This window comes from Acomys russatus, chromosome 8 (genome assembly GCF_903995435.1).
Source record: "Acomys russatus chromosome 8, mAcoRus1.1, whole genome shotgun sequence".
NCBI classification, from domain to species: Eukaryota; Metazoa; Chordata; class Mammalia; order Rodentia; family Muridae; genus Acomys; species Acomys russatus.
This window is the reverse complement of record NC_067144.1, coordinates 26087573-26104348: the sequence shown is the minus strand read 5'-3', so window position 1 is coordinate 26104348 and position 16776 is coordinate 26087573. Positions and strand designations below refer to the sequence as shown.

Here is a 16776-nt window from a genome sequence, read left to right as displayed (position 1 = left end):
TGTACTTGCTGCCAGCAGCCTGGGAGTCTTCCAATTCCTCTTGGTGTGATATTAGAAAGTGTCTCTTGGTGGTGGTTACTCTATGTTGCAGCATGTATGACCTTAGGCAGATGTACGTTAAATGCAGCCAGAGGGGCTGGACCTTCTTCACTGAGGAAACTTCTCCTTGAATTGAACATCAGTCAGTCATCTATGGCATATATCTGCAAGGTATATTTTGGGTCACAGTGCTGAGGTCAGGTAGTATTCTGTAAGAAATATATCAAACAGCAGAGTGTTTCCATACAAAGTAAGCTTATTCACTGCCCACCCAACAATCCAAACTTGATACCATTTCCTAGCAAATGGCTTTTTTCCATCTAGTGATGTGGAGCCAAGCTGTCTTCTGTGTTGTGGATCTGCCATCCTCTAGGGGGATTCAGAATGTAGATGGGGGATGATATAGACTACTACTACTTCTAAAAAGAACCTAAGCAAGAGAATTGGGGGTGCACAGTCAGCCTCAGCTATGCAGTGTGTGAAGTCATCCTGGCTTCATGAGACCCTATCTCAAAAAACCAACAGCAGCAGCAGCACCATCAAATGGGATATCCTACTTCAGACTGAGCACTAGGGTCAAGAGTCTAAAAACTTCAGGTCATCTATGAGCCGTTCTCTGCTATGGTGACACATGTTCCATTCAGAAGTATCTTTGAACCAAACCCTGTTTGCCCTGAGATGCCTCTACAGTGACATGTCTCAGGGATTGAGCTCGGCTCCATCACTTCAGCACGCTCTCGTATCCTCTGTGCCTTTATGGTCCCCTATGACAGCTCAGGATTCTGATTTAGTTAATGACAACATAAAGGACTAGGAAAATCATCTGCCTCTAGTTCCCTCAGCCATGGAGGTGCAGGCCTATCACCTGCTTTTATTAGCAGCTAGTCATGTCTCCACTAGTGATGGAACAGAAAAGACACTGAGAAGCAGACTCTCTCTCCCTGAATTCCTAATGGTTCTCCTATATGCCTTTGCTCATAAGGGAGGCATTTTGATATTTACAATATGATTGGATCAGATGATATGAAAGATGAATAGTATACTATACTTGTATAAAACTCATTTCTCTTTATTTCCCATATTAATAGCTTGGATATACGTTATGCTATCTCTAAAGAAGAATGAGCTGGAATTGTCTGTGAAATGATACTTTATCCATTCTACATAAACTTCGAGCATTCAGTATATTTAAGTTATGGAGAACATAAGAGCAAATGATTCAGAGACAGCCTTTGTAAAATTTATTTTTATTATTTTAAATATGTGTATGTGAGTGGGTGGAGTATGTGAACATGAGTGAGTGCAGGTGCTCTCAAAGGGCAGAGGCATCAGATCCTCTTTGGAACTGGAGTTTCAGATGGCTGTGAGCTGCCTGGATGCTCCATGGATGTTCCATGAGTGCTAGAACTTGAACTTGGGTCTTCCAGAAGAGTAATCAGTGCTCTTGACTACTGAGTCATACATGCTGTCTTTGGATACAGTCTTAGTCCCAATAGAATATAAAGATTATCTCAGGGGTACTAGCATAATGTGGAGCTTTAGAGCAGTCTTGTCTCTCAGCTTTACACACTGCTTCGATCCTCCCTCTGTCAAGTGCCTCTATACTTCATTGGAGAGACATTAGGGTGACACAGAGAACTGATTTTCTGAGCAAATTCCTTTGGTTTTTAACTAACTCTGGATTTTTAACATACTTAACCAGCTTCAGAAATAGTAGATAATGACATTAAATGGGAGCTGTAATTAGTGTTAGTATCATGTTCTTTAGAAAATGGTTGGGGTGGGGGACTGGTCCAGGTGACAGTTTTGACTTGACTTTGTCCTTGAAAAACTGTCAGGCATCCATAACTCTCATGTGCTTCTGTTGACCTCTTCTATTCATGTCTCCAAAGTCTGACCTTGGGCAGTAGTAGTCGTCAGCAGATGTTTCTGGAGAGGCATGAGATCTGCAGACTGACTTGGGCAAGTGTCAGAGTGCAGCTCTATCATGGCTGGGTTACATAATGAATTTCATGAGAACGAATATCTGTGGCACTAGCAATGAAACATAGTATGGGGGATGCCTCTGGCCTTTGTGGAGCACGACAGACACTGTTCCTCACCGGTCCTTCTAAGGACTTTGTAGAACTTACGAAAGGATTAAGGAGCAGAGACTGGAAAATGTAAGTTAGGCAAATGAAAATGACTATTTTACTCCTATTTCCACATACTCTGTCTTCCCCTGTACTGTAGCTGCCACTCTACCCAAACAAAGAGAGGCTTCTAAATAAATGATTCATGAGGATTACAATCTCAACATGAAGATGCCATGCAGCTGTCGCCAGGGACTGGGTCATTGATCAATCTAAGCATTTGGTGAGGGCTCTTCTGTGTCCAGAGTTGTATGAGATACTATAGTAGGAGGTAAGAAAAATTTATAATGCTGTCTTCACCCTCAAAGAATTTATAACCCCCACGTGGGGACAAGACAAACATATGAACAGTTACAGAACAATTCAAGCCCAAACTGTCTGCCACTGAGAATGGCAGTTTAAACTCTAGCCTGACCTCCTGACTGCCTGCAGAGAGGCATTGTGGGGAAAGGGAAGGGCATGGGTTTGCAGGTTAGCTGACCTAGATTCAAATATTTCTGTGCTGTTTAGTCATCAAGAAGACCTTACATGGTTTCCTTCATCCCAGTTCCAGAGATTTCACCTATTAGATGGAGAAAATGCATTCTTGTAGGATTGAGTGGTTGCACAGTGGCTTAAAATACATCAATTTTTTGAATGTAGTAGACTCACAAAAAGATGGATGTGTGTTCTATGTCCACATAACTGTCCGTCCTATGAGAATATCAGAGGTAAGGAGTTTTAAACTGGGATTCTTGTCTTCTGGCTTCCAATTTCTTTAGCCTTTGCTTATGATAAAACGTCTTTTTAGTTATCAGACTTGAAACCTATATGTTAACTTTAAACCCCATTATTTCTGTATCTAACATACCTCAATACTCTATTTGTTCTCTTCCATGTTATTTTAATGTCCTTTTTTTATCCTAGTGTCATGAAAGAGCTGTAGGAGTTTTGCTTGCTGCCTAATAGTCTACTGCGACAATGATCATAACTTAAATAAATTTTTGCTTATGTTTTATGAAATAAGGTCTTATGGCCCAGGCTAGATTCAAATTCTGGATTCTCCTTCTTCTACCTCCCCCAATGCTGAGATTACAGGCATGTGCCAGCATGCCAAGCAATCTCCATAAATTCTTAAATGAGCCTTTATTAACAAAGTTTATAGACTCCAATTATTCTTATTTCTATTTCCTTTGCTACGGGATAGTACTGGGCTGATAAAACTCATCTGTTACCCAAACACAATAGCCTTCTGGCTCACTGCCTTCCAATATAGTGCATTCTTTGTACAACTGTCATAGCTATTTGGATTGTAGATCCAATTAGACTCTTTTTCCCCCAATCAGCAATTTTCAACACTTCTCAGTTTTGAAAACTGTACTGAAGGTGCTTAACTTAGCTTTCTGAGATGTCCCTAGGATTTTCATATTCTGTTACTCCATCTCAAGCTCTGTACCCCAGAAAATCACTTTCTGGCTGGTCTTTGAATAGACTATAAGAATCCACTTAGGTCTTTTCCAATATGGGACATAAGGGGAAATGAAGACTGCATCACTAGATATAAAGTAAAGATTTTCTCAAGATTAATTACAAAGTTTTGTTCCAAGATATACTGCTTCTCATAGTAACCAGAACTAGAGAGTAGATGCTGAGGACAGGCCTAGTGTAGATTTTAAAAAATGATGGAAAAGAAAATGCATCTTTTGTTGCTTTTTTCAGATAACCAGCCAAGGGAGTTTTTAAAAATCTAAGCTTATCGAGCAAAGTTCTGCAGCTAGTGCTGTTCCCTGCATTCATTAACAGGTCTAGTCCACCCCAGAAATGCTCTCTCTTTTGAGAATTCTCACATCTATGTCAACACACAAGAGTGGACTTTCCTGATCACCTGATGTCTTTTTAGTTCTTTTAAAAATTATTTATTTATTCTCTTTATATCTTGATCACAGCTTCCTATTTCCTCTCCTCCCAGTACCACCTCCCATCTTTTTCTCCCTTTCCTCCTCATCTCTTCTTTTCCTCAGAATAGAGAAGACACCCCCACCCTCTACCCCCCACCCCTGCACACCAATGCATTCTGGCATATCAAGTCACATCAGGACTAAGTACATCCTCTTTTACTGAGGCCAGACAAGGCAGCCCAGCTAGAGGAACGTGATCCAAAATCAGGCAACAGAGTCCATGTCAGAGACAGTTCCCATTCTACTTTCTAGGGGGCCTACATGAAGACCAAGCTGCCAATCAGCTACATATGTGTAGGGGGCCTAGATACAGTTCATGCATATTCTTTGGTTGGTGCTTCAGTTTCTGTGAGCCCCCATGGTCTAGGTTAGTTAAGATAAGGCTGCCCACTCTCTTTTTATCTCCAATATAGTACTTGAAGTCCTAGCTAGAGCAAGAAGACAACTAAAGGAGATCAACGGGATAAATATTGGAAAGGAATAAATAAAAGTATCATTATTCAGAGATGACAAGATAGTATACATAAGTGACCCCAAATGTTCTACCAGAGAACTCCTACAGCTGATAAATACCTTCGGCAAAGTGGCTGTGTACAAAATTAACTAAAAAAAATCAGTAGCCTCCAGTATACAAACAATAAATAGGCTGAGAAAAATTAGGGGACATTGTCTTTCATAATAGCTACAAATACTATAAAGTATCTTGGTGTACCTCTAACCAAGTAAGTGAAAGACTTGTGTGATAAGATCTTCAAGTCTCTGAGGAAAGAAATTGAAGAAGATATCAGAAGATAGAAAGATCCCCCATGCTCATGGGTTGGTAGGATTAACATAGTAAAAATGGCCATCTTACCAAAAGCAATCTACAAATTCAATGCAATTCTCATCAAAATACCTACACAATTCTTTACTGACCCTAAAAGAACAATTCTCAATTTTAAATGGAAAAACAAAAAACTCCGAATAGCTAAGACAATCTGTACAATAAAAGATCTTCTGGAAGTATCTCCATCTCTGATTTCAAGCTGTATTACAGAGCAGTAGTAACAAAAACTGCATGATACTGGCATAGAAATATACTGGTAGATCGATGAAATTAAATGGAAGACCCAGAAATAAACCCATACTCCTATGGACACTTAATTTTTACAAAGAAGCGAAAACCATAAAATAGAATAAAGAAAGCATCTTCAACAAATAGTGCTGGTCTAACTGGATGTCTGCACAGGGGAGAATGCAAATAGATCCATATTTGTCACTATGCACAAAACTCAAGTCTTTTTAGTTCTTTATGCCAGGCCTTCCAAGGTTCTAATTCCCTTCTGTTCTTACTTGTTTCTACCTCCATAGGTCAATACCCTTCCTATGCTCTTGCTTAATATAAGATGGGTTAGTTTCTCATCCTGGCAACCAATGAGTCCTAACTAATGTGGTAACTCAATTTCAGATGGACAGTCTATCTTCTTTCCTCACTTACTAACTGAACATCTATTATATGCCAAGTTCTCTTCTATTAGCCTCTATACTATAAAGAGGAGGTAATGGGAGGCAGAGACAGACAGATCTCTGTGAGATTAAGGCCAGACTGGTCTACAAAGTGAATCCAGGACAGCCAGGGCTACACAGAAAGACCCTGTCTTTACACACGCCCCCCTCCAAAAAAGAAAGAAAAGATTGTGATGAGATGTTGTCTGCTGGACATAAATACACAATAAATAGACATGTCAAATAAATGGAGGGGAAGGAGCATAGTCATTCTAAAGAAGAAATGGCTCAGCTAGCTTGAGCCAATGCTTTATCAAGTAAGGAAAAGAAGGATGCTCAGGCAGTGGGGACAGGATGGGTGCACATGGGTTGGAAGCAGCTGGAACATGATGCATCCTGGGACAGGCCGGTAGGTTTCTACAGTGTGTGTATGTTGTACTCATCCATGCAGGGAGGAGTAAAAAGGATTTGAGGCCTGGATCACATATAAAGGATATAATTTGCTACACAATTGTCTCCTCATGGGAGTAAAGGAACCATTGGAAATTCTATGCAATTGCCTTACAAGCTTACTCTCATTAGTTTATAGACAGAAACTTTGAACTGCACACTCCCAATCCTTTTAAGTAGAATCACATGAAATAGCATTTGCTATTGAAAGCATTAGGATTCAGGTGAAATGATATCTATGCTTTCCAGGAGTTGTCACTTTGGATACATTCATAAAATTCTGCTCTTCTGTACTGTAGAGCTTGTTTAGTTTATTTTTAATGCTCTTTTTCTAGGTGTCTCTGTCCTTTCTTCACTCTTCTCTTCATTTCCTCCCCTTTGTTCCCTCCCAACCTATCTTTTTGTGCATTTTTATAGTTGTGCATTTTAATATCTTTCATGATTTATCTCTCAATATAAATCTTTTCCTAATTTATTTTTATAGTAATTATTATAATTAAGCCTTCATAGAAACTACAAAGAAACCAGTTTCATTGCAATTAAAATTGATATAAGGCTAGAAGGGATATAAAATATTTCTATGGCAAGTCAGGGCCCAAGAGATCTCTAGAAAATAGAGTGATTCTCAGACTCAAAGAAAATGCAGGTAACAATGTTAAACTGTTTTCCTTCTGAGATTCTTAAAACTGGATGCACTACAATAGTAGGGAAAATGGTCTCAGCAGGGAAGCTTATAGCTATCAGTAAAGTCAATGGAAGTCAGCAGCCTGCTGTGGCCTTCCCCCACAGTGGCTATAACCTTAAAAGCTATATAAAGAATTATATGATAGCATATTAATATATTCAAGTGTAAGCTCTGGCTACACATAGCTCCATATTTGAGAGCCAAGAGGATCTCCCTGGCCATTCAGTGTGTATATATTGATTGCAGACTTGCATCCAAGCCACTGGACGATGTAAGCTTATGCAAGGCAGGGACCATGACGTTCTTCTTGTTCTTTATAACATATATAGACAGACCTCCTGGTAGCTGTTGACTGATGGAACAAAAGAATCCATAAACGCTGTGATGATTCAAAGTCTATTCCAGGCTAATTGCAGGAAAGCTGTATTAGGTTAAAATATTTGGTAATTTTTAATGAAAAGTTTACATTAATGAAAAGAATAATATTGAACTCATCTGTTCTGCCTGCAAATCTGGAGCTGACTTTAAAACCCGGAGCCACCCATATGTCAGAATGAAGTGAGTCTAGCACAAAGAACTCAATAACTAATTATTTAGGCCTCTTCAAAGTCCTGGGAAAAGAGATGGGGAAGATATTATATCCTTATACAAATTAGATTTTCTGATTAAAAATATCAACCATAGTATTAATTTATCTTTAGTAAGTATATCTCCAGGCTGTCTCTTGCTTTTCAGGCTGATGTTGAGCCTGATGATGTCCCTCTACCACTGTGATTATATAAAGTTCAAATCAGGTTATGTTGGGTGGGGTGGTGCACAATTTTGATTCCAGCACCTCAGATAAGTTAGTTCAAGGCTAGTTTGGTCTGCAGAGCAAGTTCCAGAAAGCCAGGACTACAGAAGGAAATCCTGTCTCCAAAAAAAAAAAAAAAAAAAAAAAAAAAAAGGTTTTTAAAAAAAGAGTTATGATTGAGTCTTAGTTACTTCTCTATTGCTGTGTTAAGATATAGCATGAGTAAGGCAGCTTATAAAACAAAGAGTTTATTGGGAGCTTACAGTTTCAAAGGGTACATTTATGACCTTCATATCAGAGAGCGTGGCAGCAGGCAGGCGGCATGGCACTGGCACAAGAGCTGAGAGCTTACGTCTGATCCACAAGCAGAGATGGTGTAAGTTTTTGAAACTTAAATCCCATCTGTAGTGATGTACCTCCTCCAATAAGCCACACATCTTAATCTTTCCAAACATGTCCACCTACTGCTAACCAAGCATTCAAGTATATGAGCTTATAGGTACCATTTTTATTTAGACTACCACAGATTTAAAAGCCCGAACTCCTTAGTCAGACAAATTCTCTGAAGTTGTCCAAGTTGTAGACTTCTTTAGTCTGTTCAGGAAATGGAAATAGTAATAGTTTTTTATACTGTATAAAGGATTTTTATGAACATGAGGCTCAAAAATATAGGGACCTGTAGGGGAATGAAAATTTTCCCTCTACCTTCATGGTTTGATTCTAGAGTCTATAAATAGAAGGATAAGTGAGGAAATATGGTTATTTTTTATGGATGAGAGCACCACATGGAGTACAAGTGAATATCTGCAAATCTAGTGAGATGTAGAAGCATCTACCCCTTCTTTATAAAGCTGAAGCAAGGGAGATGTAGGCAACTTGGGGGCAAGGAGCTTACATGGGGAGTCACTGAAAATTCCAAATAGCCTTGTTAAGAGCTTATTCACAATAGTTCACAGATGCCAAATTCGGATGGCGTAGCGCAAACCTTTTCAAGTGGAATCCTACAAAATAGATCTTGCTATTGAAAATATTAGGGTTTCGATACAATTCTGCCTATGTCTTTCTGGAGCTGTTACTTTTGATTGAGACATAACTGAAGATGAAGGATGGGCTGTGATGACCCCTGCTGATGCTGACCTCCAGTCTCTTCTGTGACTAGATTCCAAGCCAAAGAGCCCATGGAGGTGAGTTCCTACTGAAGGATCTGCCACTAGGCTGGTAAAGAAAAACCAGAGAAGACCTCCTCTCTTCTTGTGTTTGCTGTTCTTGCATGTCTGCCAGCTGAATTCAATAGTGATTTCTTTTTCGTATTATTTTTTTGAGATGGGTTTTTCTATGTAGCTCAGGCTGACCTTGACCTTGTGAGCTTTCTGCTTTCATACCCAGATTATAGACGTGTACCACGTACTTCACAAAATGTCATTTATTGGAGTTGGCATTCCCTGAACTTCTTCAGATTCTTTTTTAGCATAGTTATGGAGCATTTGATCCATAATTTAATGCATAGTGATTGTTCTGTGTTGTATTTATTACTTTTTGATCTGTCACCTTCCCACTTCTCTTTCCCAACAGTATTCATGCTTATACAAAATCATAGAATTTCAGAATAAAACATGCCCTTACACATCACCTAATCTCCCCACCCCTATTTCCCAGAAGAGTGCCTAAAATCAAGATTTCTTATTGCAAGTGTTGGTTGCACCTGCTGCTGGGGGCTGAAAATAAGAAAGACCTCCCCATGCCATAACTCATCGAGAGCCATCATTGCAGCCTTCGGTGTGCACACTTATTGAGTATTTTGTACCAAGCAATGGCTATACTTTGGGGATAAAACAAGCATATAAGGGTATAGATCCTTTGGGGAAGCACTCACAAGAGAGTGAAGTGGGTAGAGATGTGTAAATTGATTAAAATGGAAAAGGATACTAGGGGTAAAGCTGCTGGGTGCCAATGGGGCCTTCAGATCCCTTGACTCATTTAGAAATTCTGGGTTTTAATACATCTTTCCCATAGTTCACAGGTAGTTATATTTGTTTGTTTGTTTGTTCATTTGATTTTGTTTTTTATTTTTTGCAAAACCTCCTACAGTCATGGTATTTGAAGAAAATAAACATTAACACTTTTGGGTGTCAGCTAGGACCCACTCAATACTTCTATTAATCCACTTTAATAAGTTCTTTGGGTCAGAATTGATCAACACTTATCTATGACTTCTTTACTTCAACAAAATTATGGGTTTCCATTTGAGAGAGGAAATAGATGACACAATGGACTCAGAACAAGGACTCATTTGTCTTGGATCTGGTTGTACCACTGACAAGTTGGATGACAATCACTCTTCACATTGATTTTATTTATTTTTCCCTACCAAGATCTCATGTCTTGCTGCACTGTAAGATGGCAGAGGTCAGGTCCAAGTCCGTGCTGTCATGTGTCTCAGTAAAATTTGCTGGTTACCCATTGCAGAAGCAGTTTTCAGAAAATTGGTAGCTGATGAAGATGTTTTAGATAACTGGAGGATAGACAGTGCAGCTACATGCACCTGTGAAGTGAGAAACCCCCTGATGGTTGAGGCCAGAGCTGTATATGAAAACATGGCCTCCCCATGAGTCACGGTACATGGCAGGTTACAAAAGAAGACTTTGCCACATTCAATTATATACTATGCATGGATGAAAGCAACGAGAGATTTGAATAGAAAAAGTAATCAAGTTTAAAACTGCAAGGTTAAAAATTGAACTACTTGGGAGCTATGGTTCACAGAAACAGCTCATTATTAAAGGTCCCTATTATGGCAACGACTCTGACTTCCAGGTGGTGTACGAGCAATATCTCAGGTGCTGCAAGGCCTTCCTGGAGAAGACTTAGTAGCTGGTCCAGCCCATCACCATCGAGCAACTCACTCAACCAGTGCCATGCCCAAGGGTGGTGACAGTCCTTAGCCCCATGTCCCTCCTGTCTTTTCAGCTGACTCTACTGTATATCTTTAAAATAATTGTAGGTGAAATTAAGTATATGTTCAGAAGAATAAAAATATTTAAGTAAGAAAAAACCCCTCATATCCCAAGTGATATGATACCTAGAATGACAAAACATTTTCACAATGAATATTAATTGCATATGTCTGTCTATTCTATTGGATACAATTATGACATTTCTAAATATGCAAATTTACCAGGAAGCAGAGTAACAAAATAGTATTTGAAAGAATTTTAATATCTCTTTTGTGTCTGAATAAATATGTTTAATTTTTCTGCAGGCAGAACAAGAGGTGTTTTTCTTTCTTGAATATATATTCAATCTGACTACAGTTTCAGTATTCACATGAGAAAAGTTAGCGTTTCTGGAAGTCAGGAACGTTGACAATACTGATTTTAAGAGGCTGTCATTTTGAACCCTATGATGAATCACTGGGCATACCTTATTCATTCATTCATGAATCCATTTGAAATTGGTACATTGAATTTTGATGTGCCAGTTGAAGGCCAGGCACAAACGATGCATGGTTGAATAAACACCATGTCTAGCATTTAGTGAATGAATGAATAAATGAATCTATGAATATTTGTCTCTGCCCCATTGAGGCCCTCTCATCATCATTGTAAGGGAGACCAAACTATTGATAAATGACTATGATGCCATGTGATAAATGCTTTAACAAAATGTCGTTCAAGCTGCTATGGAGTGTAAGGTCTTAGCCCTACCTGATAGCTGTGCCAGGCCCTGCTTCCATGGGCAATATTTAATGGGGCTATTAAGGAATTACCAACTCAGTCCCCAAACAAATTATGAAGAGTGCCCTTTATTCTGGCTCATTTTATTCCAAGATTAAACATTTTTGAGTTACTTATAGCTACCTGGTTCAAAATTTAAGAGACACAAAATGGTGTATGTGAAAAGACACTATCCCAGACTTGACACCCAGTAATTCAGCTATTTAGCTCTTCCCTTGGTTAGAGAAGACAATGTTATCAGCGTCAACAGTTTTATCTATGTATATACATATATGACTATTTAAATATATCTATAAGAATAATGTCACCATTACATTTTGCCTTATTATTGTGATTGTATTATGTAATAATACAATATCACATATTTGACTTGAGAAGCTTGAGAAATAATCTTCTAGTGTATGTTTAAATAACCATGTTGGCATTTGGTTTAATGTGACATTGCATTTCTAGATTCACTTGGGAAATGTGCCATCTTTATAAAAATCTAAGTTCCTCAGGAACATTCCAGCTCTCCTCCCTTCATGCCTTCTTTTCTTGTGTGGCAGATGATCTCCTGCTTTATCATTCAAGTCTTATTACATATTTCTTGTGTTTTAATCAGTGAATACTTAGTGTTCTACCATCACACTAAAGCTATATGTATGTGGCTTACTCTTTGGTGAGTTACTACTTACTCTTTAGATGAAACATCACTACAATTCAATCCAGGAGCCACATGTTTCTCTTTCTGTTGCTATCATTTGCCATATATAACCTGTTTTACTCAATTTGTGCTAAAATACCTTATAGCTAAGCCTTCCTCCTTTTATATAGGTGCTGTTAAACATTTCTCCATCATCTGCATGTTCAGGTCAATGCTATGTCACAATGGGAGGTGTTGTTTCTACCCTGTAAGGCTGAGATGCTCATGATATTTAATTATGATAGCTCAATGAGAAAATGTATGCAAAGAGTATGACTCAATCACAGACATAGAGTAGGTATTCAATAAACATCATGTACGATTATTGACGAGAAGGCATTGCTGGGAGAAAATCGACAGTACTCAGAATACTTTGCTCATTAGAATTTGATTATATGGAGGATTGCCATCTGTTTCTACAAAAATCTGTTACTCTGTAAGTTGTGAACACTCCACAAAAATGGGCTGCTTGTTTGCCTTGAGAATGGCACATCTCATACTCTCATATCCTGCAAATCCTCTTACTTCCTGGGTTAATGGAGTTCTTCACCAACTTTTGTGATTTAGTCATGCTATTTAGATCCCCCCTTGACTGGTAAAGGAAGACAGATAACCAGTGGAAGCAAAGAAGATGAATCCAAGCAGGAAAAAAGTGGTGCTGGCAAAGCCAGTGGAACAGGTCCTGAGGGAACAAAGACCGAGTGCCGGGATTGAAGAGCAGAGATCAGAAGGAGCCACCACTGCTGCTTTAGTGCAACGGTTCTGTCACTGCGATGAGTGGCTTCCCCTGGGGCAGACTTAAAAGCAGCCCCACGGGTCAATGTCATTAGAGATGAAGATGAAAAAGCTTATGGAGATGGAGACACAAATCTGCAAGAACGGTTTTGGTTGCCAAGGCCATTTCTTGCTACAGCTAAAACTAAGTTGTAGAGGATGCTACAGTCTGCTCCATTATGTGTGATGGTTCCTATGAAAGCACGTTAGTGATAAGAAAATGTACTCACATCATGCTGACTGATGGAGTAAGCTCTCCAACTGAATCCACATACTTATCCATCTGGGATTCTGAGGGTCATCGGTACTTTGTCTCCATTCCATGGTTACCACACTACCCTGCTTCTATCATGATATTGGGAGAACAAAAGTTAAGAAAAACTAGATACACATATTAATGGAATGATTTGGCACTCCCAATGTTCACAGTAGCTTATCTAAAAACCTCTCATGCCCCCTAAAGTCCTGAACTTCTACTAAAGTTTATGAGGAAAAGTGCTGAACCTGGAATGGGTAGAACCATTTCCTAGACCTGATTCTGCCCATTGTTCTGGGATAAAACCCCCAGTGTCTTAGTACTTCACTTTCCCTTCTTCTAGCTGGATCGTTTAATGACCTTGGCTCACACATCCCATGAGAAGCTAGCAGAAGCCACAGGTTCTCCACCCATAATTCTGTGCATGTTGCAATGCTACAGACTAGCAAGAATTCACCACACAGATGCAGACATCCTCTGCAGAGCTAGATATGTATCCAATATACAAACTGTTTCAGAAATGGAAAGTTCAGGTCCTCACATGCATGTGGCAAGAGCTTGACCCACCAAGGCATCTCCACAAGGGGCATTCTCTTGCTGTGCTTCCTCCCTTCATAATCAGGGCTTCTGTGTGTATTGAGGAACATATGCTAACAGTGCGAAGTTTCCATTCCGGGAATTGTTTGGTTGTTCTTGAGTCAGATGGCATCAGTTTGGCTGGCACTCCCAGCTAAGGAAAAAGAAAAGTCAACTCTGTGATTCCCATGTCCATCTTTTCATATCTCTCTGTGCACATGTGTATTCATACACAAACACACATGCAGACATAGACACACACATGTGTGCGTGCATGCTTTGGCATGTAATTTCAGGAGGCTCACAGATAATTCTCTTAAATTTATTCCACGTACCCCAGGTTAAGGTTACCTGAACTAAAGGCAAGCAAGATGGTCTGGTCATGTAATCCCAGGAGGGGATAAAACCAGCAGGAGAGTGGAGGTCGATGGATGAAAAGAATGGATGGGTGCAGGAGAATCTGGAATTCAAGGCCAGACTCAGCCTCGTGAGATATGGCCTAAAACAAAGAAAACAGGGGTTCCAGAGTTAAATGACATTATGTTGTTCCTAACAAATATTATCATTCTAAGCAAAGCATTTTAACCATCACTAGCATTCAGACCCAGTTTGGTGACTCTTTTCTATAGCTTTCAGACCTACAATATAAGATCTTTCTTTTGTTCTATTTTCCTCCATATCTTAAGGGTAGAGTTGACAGAGTCTGGCAGCTATCAGGAGAAGTTCAGATGATGTCACTCTTTTCACATGGGAGATTGTTATGTTCCAGAGTAATATTTCTAAAGTCCAAGGTGGAAGTCTGGGGTGTCACTGTGTGGTGGCTTCAGCTGAGAGTCGAATGTCTGCATTGCGGTCTATGTGCCTCCTTAATTGAACCTCCACCTCTGTCTTGGGGAAAGTGAGACATCCTACCCTTCATGTTTCATCCGAAATTGTATCTCCGCACATTCTTATTTAACCAGAAATTGGTCTCATGTTCATGGTCATCATCATTAGCAGTCCATCTAATACTGTTCAGCCCAGTGGTCTCCTTCCCTACCCCATTTAGCTATTTATTCCAGAAACACTATTTGGTAATGGATCACATTCCCTGAGTGGTCACTGTGTGCTGACCATGAAGCTACAACTTTGAAATTTCCACCTCTTATAATTTAGCTTCAGTTGCTTCTTTTCAGGCATCTGGAGGCAGAATTCTGTTTTGTGATGTCATAAAATGAGCAGGAAATGTGTTTTATTGCCCCAAAGCCTCCAGGTCACTCTAATTGCAAAGAATGAAGGCCAGGCAGCACTTGATTGGCTGTAAAAAAAAAAAAAAAAAAAAAAAAAAAAAAAAAAAAAAAAAAGAGTCCTCTATGTGGGCCCTATCAGCAGGTAACTTCTTTAATCTGTACTGCGGATCCTGGAAACGTTGCAAAAGGAGATGGGTAAAAAATAAATTTAAACATATCTGTGTTCACCAAGGGTCCTCCTTAGAAATATGTGTTTTCCAGTGTTCCTGTCTCATGTTTCCATGTAAGTGGGTGTATCTCCCTCTGCAAAGAGGCCAGGGTCTCCGAAAATTAACTTGGCTTATGTGTGTACAGCTGAGGTTCCAACTAGACATCCTTGTCATCAAAACTCTTTCCCCACAGCCTCAGAATGGCTAAGAGATGGAAGGACAAGCACAGCCCTGAGGGAGTGAGATTATTTAAGAACGTCTGCTTTGAAGCTGGTGGACAACAGTGCACCTCAGGCGGATGGGTAGAGTCTGCTCTGTTGTTCGGATTTCCTGAGTTAGACACCAAGTTGCCAAAAGGTTGGGTTAAAAGCCTGGTGAGAAAAGTAAGCTTTGAAAAACAAGGAGAAGGATGCTGTGTGCCTGTTGAAACAGTCCCCTTTCTAGTGACGGTTTCAGATTGGGAGCCACACTCCTTTGTGATATATGCTGTACACCATTTTGAACAAATACTTACACTTACTTTTCAGAAGAATTTGAGCCCTTTTTTTTTTTTTTTTACCTCAAGCTTTTTTAAATCACATCTATTCAAGTGATGCATAAGCTTCAGAAAATGCGCTGCCCTTTGCAAATGAAGTCTTTCAGGAGGGATACTCTCCTGGTTACAGATTAGAGTCTTTAAGTCAGAGTGATGAGAAATGATTTTAATTAAGGAATACCCCCCAAGTCTTCCCTAACAGCTAATTTGCTTGCAAGTAGGAAAAGCTAAAACTGAATGAGGAAAAAAAAAAAAAGGTTCACACTATTTCTAAAATAGCTTGATATATTTGGAAGTGAGATTTCATGAGCGTGTTCCTGTGCAAATGTAGAGCGCCAGAAATCCTGTGTGAGAGGAGTTTAACTGTGTTGTGGTTTTCACAATCATAAAGTATCAGAGGAAATATACGCAATAGCTGTACAAGTTCTGCGTGTGTCTCACAATATGCCATTATGATTGGTTGTGAGTTTCCTCCTGATGGGGTATGTGGAAGTAAGGATTGCATTTTTGGGGAGGGCGGGGAACTCCAGCTGCTATGTTTGCTGATAGAGTAAGGTGGCAGATGGTAGAGTCTTGAACATTTTAGGTCCGTAAGTGTGTAGCTAACTGTACTTGAGAAATAATCCCTCAGGGTATTGCTATTTGAGAAAGGTGTAGGCAGCCTTTGCCTCCTTGTATTCCACGGTGTTGCTTGAAGGTTGGTCCACAGAACAACAGGTAGTGCCTAACGTTAAAGCTGGAATGCAGTTACTATGGAAACCAGATGCAAATTTAGATCTGTGTGTCCACTCTGCACTACATAATAGAAAAAAAAAATGTGCTGCAGTAGAAACGAAAGAATTGAAATAAGATTCGCATTCGTGTCTCCTGGGACTTAAACTATCTGTTAATACTGTACTATGGTGAGTAAGTTATGATTTTTCAGACTCAGCTTCCAGTCAGATTTACAAAGATGATGATATTAAGAACGTTTCTGAGATGCTTGACATTTTCCTCATCTTCCAAAATTCCCCCTCGTCAGTACACGTCTAAGACACTCTATCTTTGAAGTATGCAAAAAGCTGTAAATGTGTGGATACCAAAAATAGTTCAATACGTGCTTACTATATATAATTTATAAGATACAAACAAGAAATCCTAGTATTCATGGTCACTCAGGGCAAACCATCAGAACTATGCTTTTGGCTCTGGAGACTAGGCTGGTCATAGCCACTTACTATTGACCCAGTCACCAGGGGAATGGAAGGCCCTGATTCC

At 39.5% G+C, this 16776-nt stretch overlaps 1 pseudogene; it reads left to right on the top strand.

Annotated features, from left to right (window-relative positions):
- Positions 1 to 9918: 9918 nt before the first annotated feature.
- LOC127193102 (low molecular weight phosphotyrosine protein phosphatase-like) lies at positions 9919 to 10389 on the top strand (annotated as a pseudogene).
- The last annotated feature ends 6387 nt before the right edge of the window (positions 10390 to 16776 follow it).